Raw genomic sequence first — 11,620 nt, 5'->3', positions numbered from 1 at the left:
TTATAGTATGTGGTAATATTACCTATAAGTATATATATAGATTCATCAAAGGTTAATTATGACTATAAAAGGGAATTTGTTTGACCAATTAGCTGTGTCACTTATTAGCTATATAAACTTCTGATTAACACACAAAACTAAAGTTCTTTACTTGTTTTATTTTTATTTATTTTGAGAGAGCACATGCACATGGTGGGGAAGGAGCAGAGAGAGGGAGAGAGTATCCCAAGCAGGCTCCACTCTGTCAGTGCAGAGCCCAACGTGGGGCTTGATCTCACAAACTGAGATCATGGCCGAAGCTGAAATCAAGAGTCAGACGCTCAACCAACTGAGCCACCCAGGTGCCCTGAAGTCTTTTACTTTTAAAATGGAGTTTATACTACTAATTTTGAAATACTTTTTACTATTAAGTGGAATTCATTTTTAAAATGGTATTTCTTCACACACAGTAGATGCTCAGTAGTTTATTCTTTTTCTCTTTCCCATTCCATTCACTCTTTAACTAAATTAAACTTGCCTCTAACTTGTATATCTTCCGCTCATTCAGATGGCTCTGCCTGCCATGCCCATTATTCCTATTCTAATGTGCCCAAATCCTACCCTTCATGATTTAACTAAGGGGTACCTGAGTGGCTCAGTTGGTTAAGCATTTGACTTTGCTCAGTTCATGATCTTGCAGTCATGAGATCAAGCCCCATATCAGGCTCCATGCTGAGCATGGGTCCTGTTTGGTTCTCTCTTTCCTTGTCTCTCTGCCCCTACCCAATTCCTACTGGTCAATAGTGACCTTCTGAATGACACTTTATCTGTTCCCCTTTGGGACTTTTATTTCATCTTCAGTGTTACAGTCTAAGGCTGATGGCAAATTCATATCTGGCACATGTTTTTATTTTTTTAAGTTTATTTATTTTGAGAAAGAATGAGAGCATGAGCAGGGGAGGGGCAGAAAGAGAGGGAGAAGGAGAGAATACAAAGCATGCTTTGCATTTGTCAGTATGTAGCCTAACATTGGGCTCAAATTCACAAACTGTAAGGTCATGACCTGAGCCAAAATCAAGAGTCAGACACTTAACCAACGGAGCCACCTAGTGCCCCCTGTGGCTCATGTTTGAATGATTCCTCTCTCCCTAACATCTAACATAGTACCCTACAAACAAGGACCAAAGTACTTAAAGAGTAAATACATGTTATCTGAACATAACTTATTGTCAACAACCAAAAAATCAGAACCATAGAAATTATTGAAAAGTCATAGGTTCAACAGTTACCATTGGGTAGCAACACAATTTGAACCCTGTTTTTCTGCATCCCAAGAGCCTAGAACCTAAACTATGATACTTCTCATTATGAAGGGAGCATGGATTTTCTCATTTTCTTAGATTTGAAAGATAGCCCCAGTTTCTGTGGCAACATTTAAATAGACTGAAGTTCTTTATTTTGGATTTGTACTAATTTTAAAGCAGTTAAAAATATCATGCTTGGACTTCCAGTCAATGACTTTTTTGGACCCATGAGAGAACTGAAATTGTATGGAAAACTGCCACTCCAATATCTAGAGAAGAGAAACCAGAAAGTTATGCAAGATCTGCTTACTTGTGACAGAACCACTGGAGTATAAACTGGTGAGAAGTCTTACGTGATAATTTTGATGAATTACTGGAGCTGGAGTGTGGACTAGCATAAAAGTGAGAAACTTCTCCGGAGCTTCAGTCTGAAGGGAATCCTCAGAGTTCTGTGAATTTTGTGGACCCCACTAGGTTCTCATAGTGAAAATCCAAAAATAATCCTCACAGTGGTGGCAGAGGAAGAGACGAGTAATTACTGTAAAATATTCCCAAAGCATTCTATATAGTAAAGACCTTCTTTCCAAGAGAACAGACCTTACTTGAATTCACTTCAGCAGAGTGGAAGGGTATTTCTCCCATTTCAGCCCCCGCTAGTGTTCCTGTCTCACCTATGAGAGTAACAAAAAGTTATCCTTCATGATAAAAACCCTCAGTAAACTAGCAAGAGAAGGGAACTTCCGTTGATAAAGAGTATCTATAATTAACCCACAGCCAACATCATACTTCATGGTGAAAATGAGATGTTTCCTCTAAGATCAGAAACAAAGCAAGGATGCCACGACCACCACTTCCACTCAATATTGTATTAGAAATCCTAGCTAATGCAATAAGAAGGAGGGAGGGAGGGAGGGAGGGAGGGAGGGAGGGAGAGAGAGAGAGAGAGAGAGAGAGAGAGAGGGGGGGGAGGAAGGAAGGAAGAAGGAAGGAAGGAAGGAAAGGAAAGGANGAGAGAGAGAGAAAGGGGGTGGAGGAAGGAAGGAAGAAGGAAGGAAGGAAGGAAAGGAAAGGATGGAAGGGAAGGAAGGAAGGAAAAGAAAGAGATAAAGGGAAAGAGAAAGACAGAGAGAATAAAGAGAAAAAGTAGTAAAAAGGAGAAAGTACACAGCTTGGAAAGGAAGAAAAAAACTGTCTTTGTTTACAGATGACATGATTTGTCTGCAGAGAAAATCCCAGAGAAACAACAGAAAAACTCCTGGAACTAATAAATGATTATAGAAAGGTTGAAGGATACAAAGCTAATATACAAAAGACAAATGCTTTCTTATATACCAGCAATGAACAACTGGGACCTGAAATTTAAAGCACAATACCATTACATTATCACCAAAATAAATAACTAAACAAAACACATAGATATAAATCTAATGACAGGATCTGAGGAAGAAAAAATACAAAACCTTATTATTTGAACCCCAAAATATTTTAATAAATAAAGAGATAGTCCATGTTCATGTATAGGCAGACAATATTATTAATACGGCAATTCCTTCCAACTTGATCTATAGCCTCAACGCAATCCCAAGCAAAATCCAAGCAAGTTATTTTGTAGATATCTACTAATGGTTCTAAAGTTTATATAGAATGGCAAAAGATCTATATTAGTTAACATAATACTTAAGAAGAACAAAATGAAAAGACTCCCACTACCCACTTTCAAGATTTACTAAAGTTTTGATAACCAATATATTATGGAATTGGCCAAAAAACAGATACATGGATCAATAAAATAGTAGAGAAAATCCAGAAATAAACCTATACATATACAGTCAACAGATCTTTGACAAAGAAATGAATGCAATTTAATGGAGAAAGGACAATTTTTTTCAAAAAATGGTATGGGAACAATTGGATGACCAACTACTAAATAAATAAATAAGTAAGCAAGACTAGACATAGATCTTACACCTTTTGCCAAATTAATTCAAAATAACCATAGAGCTAAATTTAAAATGCAAATTATAAAATTTCTAGAACATAGGAGAAAGTCTAAATGGCGTCCAGGTTCATAATGAGTTTCTAGATACAACAAAAACATAATCCATGAAAGAAAAAACTGATGTTTTCTTTTATTAAAATTAAAAATTTCCATGTATGTCCACATAAAAACTTGAATACTAACATTGATAGCAGCTATATTCATAACTGTCAAAAACTAGAAGAAACTAAGATGATCTTCTATAGGTGAGTGGATAAGCAAACTATGGTGCATAACTACAATGGAATATTATTTAGTAAAAGAAGTGAGCTATCAAGCCACAAAGCATGCAGAAATCCTAAACATATGTTGGTAAGTGAAAGAAGCTCGTCTGATTGTAATTATATAAAATTCTGGAATAGAGGAACTACAGAATTTAAAAAAAATCTATATGTGATTTCAGAGTTTGGAGAGGAGAAAATTGAATAGGTGAACCACAGAGAGTTTTCTAGAGAAGTGAAACTATTCTTTACAATACTTTAATGGTGGATACATGACCCTAATCTATCCATTTGTCAAAACTCACAGAATGCATAACACAAAAACCAAATCCTAATATATGCCATTTTTTAAAAAATCATTTAAGAGGTCAGAGGATGGAACACAGAATGTACAAAAAGATCTAGCCATATTATCAATATATACAACAATGTCACCTTGGAAATGGGTAGAATCTATAAGACTAAAAGATTAAAGAAACTATACATAAACACTCATCCTCTGGTTGATAAGTTTCTTTCCTAAGGTGGTATGCATTTACAACTCTGATATCTCAATAAATGTACACTAGAAGTGAACACCTAAGTAAATGGAAGGTGGATGTGGGAAGCTAGGCTTCTCACTGTAGTAGAGAGATTTATAGCTAAACAAGGGGAAAATTTAGAAAACTGCATGTAAAATAGATTATAGAGTTGCAGGCATCAGTATAAACTCATATTTAGCTAAATATAGATGCAAATGGCTATACACAGAAATTTTTGTAGATATGTGCAACATACAGCCAGTACACACATATATTTTTTCTTGCTCTGTCAATGAAGAGGGCCCAGAAATAAGAAGACTTCATTATGAAAGAGCATATTTAGTACCCAGATCTTAGTTTCTAATTCAATAAAGGGAAGCAAGGCTCCTTGGAGAGAACACAATGTTTAGGACTGAGGCAAGAAATACACAGGGTAAGTCTAGAGATACCAATGGCCAAGCTGGAGCAATTTAAGTGCCATAATAAATAAATATTGAATTTTAAAACCAAAAATTAAAAATACACATAAATTATTCAATTTAATAAACATGGGAGAAGAGATAAGCCTCCAATGTAGAAAACTCCAAATAATTTATGTACTTCACAATCAAAAAGGTGGAACAGACCTTTACAGTCCTGAAGTGTGGGCTGTGCATAGTAGCTTCTTTCTAAAGAGTACAGTAAGAGGAAAGGTAGTTTACAATGGAAAATTCTAACAAACACCACCTTAGCCGAGTGACTGGGGTTAACTTCGACAATAGTAACTTGTTTTTGGTAGTGTATACTCTTCATATGATGTGATCCAAAAAGGCCTATACCTTTGTTATCTGTCTGCCCAAAATGCATAACACCAGTCTAATTATGAGAGAAATGTCAAAAAACTAACAGTTGAGAGACATTCAGCAAAATGTCTAACTAGCACTCCTCAAACCTGCCAAAGTCATCAAGAACTAGGAAAGTGTGAGAAACTATCATAGCCAAGAGGAGACGAGTAAACAAAGATTAAGGAGGATGGTGGTGTCCAAGATGAGACCCTAAAACAGAAAAAGGAAATCTGAGTGAAGCATGCACTTTAATTAATAATAATGTATTAATATTAGCTCATTAATGATAATAAATGGATTATGCTAATGTAAGAAGTTAACAATAGGTCAACCTGGGTATTGGTTACATAAAAATTCTCTTTACTATTGCCAGAATTTCTCAATAAATCTAAAATTGTTCTAAATTAAAAGGATTATTCAAAACAATGGTAGGTTTAGAAGTGGATAAAATTATATCCTAAACTTTGTCAAGCAGCATATTTCCTTCATGAGTGTTCTGCTAAACAATGGCAGCAAGAGTATGGCAGAGAAGATGAGGTAAGGGCCTTCCTGCAGTACCCTGTGTTCCAACTAGCTTCAAGATTGTGGCCCTTAATAGGAAAAAGGAAAATCAGAGCACAGAGGCCATCCCCAGAAGTCAAAATATCAGGTTTAAGGTTCTATCCAGGCAAGTCCTCGAGACGTGTTTTTTTCCCACAGGTAAAAACTGACTGAATTTCTACTAAAGTGTGTAGGGAACTGAACTATTGAATAAGCTAGCAGAGACCCACCTGTGACTATGCACTTGGCAGTGGAACCCCCAGGCCTTCACATCTTCACCATAGAAACTGGGGGAAAGGTGCACAACTGTCAGTGGGTCACGCTGTCCAAAGCCCAGATCAGATATGACCATCATGACATTGGGCATGAAAGTTCCTCACAGAGAAAACAGCAGGATCAAGAGCTGTCAAGACAGGAAGCCTCACTACTCCTTCCAATGGGACTGTTACTGCTATAAACCATATGACTGACGTAGGTCCCATCTCCCCTTTTCAGCTGAGACTTTTCATTGTAGTCATCGTGAGTTGACGTCAATCAACATGGTTATCCACAATTATGTGATTCTTCTCCCTAAGTATTGGCGTCCAAAAGTTACAGATAAATATAACCTAAGTGTTCACTTCCTACAACGCTGTCAGACTGAAATCAAAATCTGCCACATGTGACTTTTATTATGTGACTATACAATGTTTTCTATAAATGTAATGAAGTTTCAGTTCCCGGTCCTTTTAGTCACTCTAACCATAGCACGCATGGAAGAATCAATGAAGACAAATGAATATTCTAGCTGCAAGATTCAGATAATAGAGTTTGATTTACTCAAAGATCCTTACCATATGTGTTTCAATACAGAACTATACAAAATCCCAGGCTATATAAGTCACTAGATTTTTAGACTGTATTCAGGTAAAGGGAGAAAGGAGCATGTAGCATTTTTAGACAGTCCATGTATCTTAAACACTACTTATTTAATGAATGAGTCATTATTTCTAAAGTCAATGATCTTAATTAATAAATCCTTTGTTGGTGGTGAGATCAAGGTAATTGAAGGGTTGGTTGTAGCCACAAGGGTAGGAAGAGCTCTAGTAGATTCAATGACAACTGAAGTGCTTCCATTGTTAACCAATCACTCCATAGAACATATATTAAAAGTGACACAAACATAAATATAGCATGATTCTTTAAAGTATTTTCAATCAAATTTCAGATGTGATTTTTCTCTACCATTGTGCACTGAGCATGCAGGAAGCAGGTAAGTTTTGGTTTTAAGTAACTCAATCATGGAAAACATTACTGTGACCAATGAAGAGAATCGCTCATCACCTGGAAGTTTTAGACTGAGTTGGATGTGGTAAGGAGATGATACTCAAGAATGTTCTCCCTTGGGGAAGAGGAGGGTTCTCTAGTCTTTTGGCATTATGCATTTCTTTGGTAAGAAAATAAAACTATAGTATGGATTCTGCCTTCTCTCTCAATAATTTTAAGTCAACTGGTTGAATGACAAGGATACTACTTTTCTCAAAAAAATTAACCAGCTGCCTCTGAATTTTTCAGGCATCAGTAAAAGGACAAGGGAGCCTAAAAAAACACACACACATATAAGAGTATAGCTTTAAAAAATATTAAAATTGGGCTGATAACAAGCCACTTAAATACTGATATCAATATAAGTTACATAGTGTCAAGTAAATAAGCCACCCGCATTAAAACTTATAAAATACATTTTACAAGACAAATAATTTGAAATTCTGATTTGCTACATCACCTCTTTCTAGTCTTTACTTCAATGACACCATCTCAATTAGGCACTCTTTGGTTAGCATATCTAAAACTGACCATTCCCAATATTCCCTGAACCCCTTTTCTTCATTATTTTCTTCACTCTCTTATTACTAATACATAGTATCATACTATGTATTTTACTTCTCAGTATTATTTATGTCATATAAATTTCCTTGAGAGTAGGACTTTTTATTTATTTGATTCATGGTTTTGTTCCCAATGCAAGATCCATACCTAAAAATTAGTAGTAACTTCTCAGTTCTTGAATTAATTAAAATTAACAACACTTTCTCTTGTGGGTCAAATGACAGACTACCATTATGATATGTTGCTTATTTATTTAAGTGGTAAAATTTGAAAAAAATAATGCGATAATATTTTTAATTTAAAAGTACCTTGAATAGTTATCTAAAGGACCAGTGATGATAGACAAGAAAATAAATGAGGCCTAGGAAAGTATACTCAGGCATAAACGTGTTAATTTTTTAAAAAAGTACCAGTTTTCATGGTAGATCACTACTTTTACTACCTTTATCTTCAAAGCATATGCCATTATTAAAGCCAAATAAATTTATTTTCATTTTTTACATTAAAAATCAGTTTTAAGGTTTTTTAAAGATTATTTATTCATTTTAAGAGAGTAAGAGTGAGAGAGTAGGGCAGGGGCAGAGAGAAAGGGAGAGCGGGAGAGTGGGAGAAGGAGAGAGAGGGAGAGAGAGGGAGAGAGAGGGAGAGAGAGGGAGAGAGAGGGAGAGAGAGGGAGAGAGAGGGAGAGAGAGGGAGAGAGAGAATTCCAAGTAGGCTCCAGCCTGTTAGCACAGAGCTCAATGCAGGACTCGAACTCACAAACTGTGAGATCATGATCTAAGCAGAAACCAAGAGTCATATGCTTAACTGACTGAGCCACCCAGCCTCTCCATCACTTTTAAGATTTTTTAAATAAAAAAAAAAATAAAAATAAATAAATAAAAAATTCAAAACAAAATAAATGTCAAATTAACATTAGAATTCTGTAATGAACTTTCAGTATTTGGAAGTACATTATCAAAAAGTTGCTAAAGATTACTCATTTAGCTACTCTCTGTAACAAGATACAGACTGAAAGCTGAGAATGACACAGAAAGAACATTTCTACTAAAATAAGAAAAGCTAAACTGTGATCATGACCAAAAGCCTAAGTAAGCAAACATGTTCCAAACGAAGAAATGGAAAAACTCTTCAACCTTGTTTCCCAGTAACATTTTCACTACTAGACACCAAATTAGAAAATAAAGTTTAAACATAAACTCTTATTATGAAACAAACATTCATCTTGATCATAAAAGGTGAAGAGAAGCCAGTATAATGTGACTAAGAGTGGAATTATTCTAAAATTATATCCTGGGTTTCTTGCTTACTAGCTTTGTGTTCTTGGGAAAGTTACTCAACATCTTTGAGCTAGAGCCTTAATTTACCCCTCTGCAAATGGAGTAAAGAGGGTGGGTGTAATACTTTCTTCTTCAGGTCATTATAAAGACAAATGGTATCATGTCCATCAAGTGACTGACATACTATCTACACACATTAATAAACTGTAATTTTATTTAACCAATCTGCAGCTAATCCAAAATGCCCAAATCAATTCATATCCTTCACTGTACTGAAGATAAAGGATACCTAGGAAGTACTGGAGTTATAGTCAAGAGGCTTCCATGTTGGTAAATGTTATTACATAAATGAGATTATTTATGAGTATTATTATTATTTAATATTGTCATTATATATTATATCTATAATGAATCAGGATGTTCCCTTAATAATAGCCAGTGGGAAGCCCCTTCTCAAGGGAAGAAAAAAGTTAGTTCTGAAAAAGATATAAATGAAAACATAGAGTGCAATCAAGTGCAAACTGCATAGAAAACAGAGTACGTTAATATCCATAAAACAGATAGGGACACTTAAAATTAGCCAAAGTACAAATACATGGATGAAGTACTAGTGTAAATTCATTTTCTCTTTTTTCCATTCATCTTTTTTTCTTTCAAATTTTATTTACATTCTAGTTGATTAACTTACAGCGTAATATTGGCTTCAGGATGAACACAGGGGAAGGGGAAAAAGAAGAGAAGGAGACAAAGCATTTTCTTGAAGGGAAGATGCATACAGAGATGTCCTGTAAGTTATCTGACTCTGCACATGCAATCTATGGCTGTACCTCAAATTCTTATTTTTCATTCAGGTTTGTAAAATAAATATTAGGCAGTGAGTCTGATATTAGGATTTCATCCTAGAATATTTAACCACCAACTGAATGATCTATTTCGTAGGCAGAACCCTAAGGTGCAATGATGACATACCTCTTGGTCATGTAAGACCGGGTTCATTAAAAGAAAGCTCTATTTTGTTTTGAGTGAGCCCTGTCTACACTATTCTCTAAGTATTAAACTTTTAAAACAGGAATGCTTCTGCTGTTTTGTTTGTTCCTTTGTTTTGCAGCCTTTACTTACATAGCAAAATTGGCCAATGAGAGATCTACTTCTCTCTAGTTCCAAGTCCTTTACGGTCCTTCTTAAAGAGATCAAGTGTTTCTTGTGCCAGAAGATATGGGAGGTCAAAAGCTATTGATCACAATTCCAAAGTCAATCTCACATTTTTCATCCCATACAGCAAAGAACACTGGCTAATCTGCAAGTAAGCAGACCAGACCCCAGGCGGAGCCACAATCACTGTCAAAACAGGTATTTAGCACAATAATTCACCAAGGATCCCTTTCTACTGATGAACAATTAACTCACCTCACGAAAACACTGTTAATGTTTTAGGGAATACAACTTATTTTAAAAGTATATTTATGACAATAAGTTCCACAAAAGCCCCCTTCATTTTTTAAATTTTATTTATTCATCACCTACATATAACACCCATGTGATATATATACATCACATCTTCTTAATCCATTCATCAGTTGATGGACATTTGGAGACACCTTCATTTTTAATGTTTATTTTTTGTTAGTAGTAAGCTATTATTACTTCAATGTGTACTTTACAAAGAAGCTTTACTTAACTGAGACTTTTGATAATGACTCTGAGACTCTTGATACAACTAGCTAAGAAGGATGAAAGTATTTTGAAAAGGAAAAAGCCTCAGTGTCATACTTGCACATTTAAGAAAGGTTTAATGTTCTGGGGCTCCCTTTGCCTACTTTCTTTGAAGTTTTAGGGCCCCTTCAAAGATGCTGAGGGTATATACAAACATCCAGTTTCTGAAAATGGAATTAAAACATACTGATGGACCTACTCTTCTTTACTCTCTTGGAATCAGAGCCTAGTGGGAGAGATGGAAACCAGTTATAATCAAGTGTAGGGTTCCCCTCACTGGATCCAACAGCAACTCAAATGGATTAGAATGCTGTTTAAGAGTGAGGCTAGGGGCGCCTGGGTGGCTTAGTCGGTTAAGCGTCCGACTTTCGCTTAGGTCATGATCTCGCGGTTCATGGGTTCGAGCCCTGCGTCGGGCTCTGTGCTGACTGCCAGCTCAGAGCCTGGAGCCTGTTTCAGTCTGTGACTCCCTCTCTCTCTGACCCTCCCCTGCTCACGCTCTCTCTCTCTCTCTCTCTCCTAGAAATAAATAAAACATTAAAAAAAATTAAAAAAAAAAAAGAGTGAGGCTAAAATTTCTTTCCAACATAAACTGCCCAAACACATCTTGAAGGAAGTCTCTCACACAAAATCACAATCCTTTTTTTCTACCTAAAGTGTTTTTTTTAAACATGTTGTTAAGCATCAGATATTTCTTTGCATTGAGTATCTTGTAATTTCTTTGCCAGGAACTGTTTCATATTCCTTATCACTTATACTCATGACAATAATATATCCTAGAAGTATTTTCTAGAATAGATACTGTAAATTAAGAAGGACATTACACTACATTAATTCTAAATAGACAATGTTATTGCCCAATTTAATAATATTTGGCAACCTGATTTGAGAATCATGACTATTCTAAAAAGTCATAAAAGAAATCTTTTTACTGAACGAAAATAAATAGAATCAAAGAACATTAAGTGGAGTAGCTTGAACACTGGAGGAATGGAATAATAATTCTTTGCTATAGTCGGTCACCAGAGTTCTTACATTATGGGATAAAACTTTTTCCCTCAGTAAGAGCTATAGCTGATTATTGCTCAATCTGCTCTTCAGAAAAAAAAAATTCCATTAGGACCTCTATTTTGATTCTTTCATGATCATGAACCTTACTAAACTCACCTGGAGAAAATGGGGAAGATGCTTAGCAACCTTTATTTGCAGCCAAGTAGACAATTTTTATACCCAACCAGACAACATTTTTATGACAACCCTTATAGTAAAATTAGGAGAAAAAAATAATCTAGAGAAAAATATGAAAGAAATCAAGTTTTTTATAAATATTA

This window comes from Hyaena hyaena, unplaced genomic scaffold, assembly GCF_003009895.1.
Source record: "Hyaena hyaena isolate Hyena2069 unplaced genomic scaffold, ASM300989v1 scaffold_1146, whole genome shotgun sequence".
Taxonomy (NCBI): domain Eukaryota; kingdom Metazoa; phylum Chordata; class Mammalia; order Carnivora; family Hyaenidae; genus Hyaena; species Hyaena hyaena.
This window is presented reverse-complemented; position numbering follows the sequence as displayed.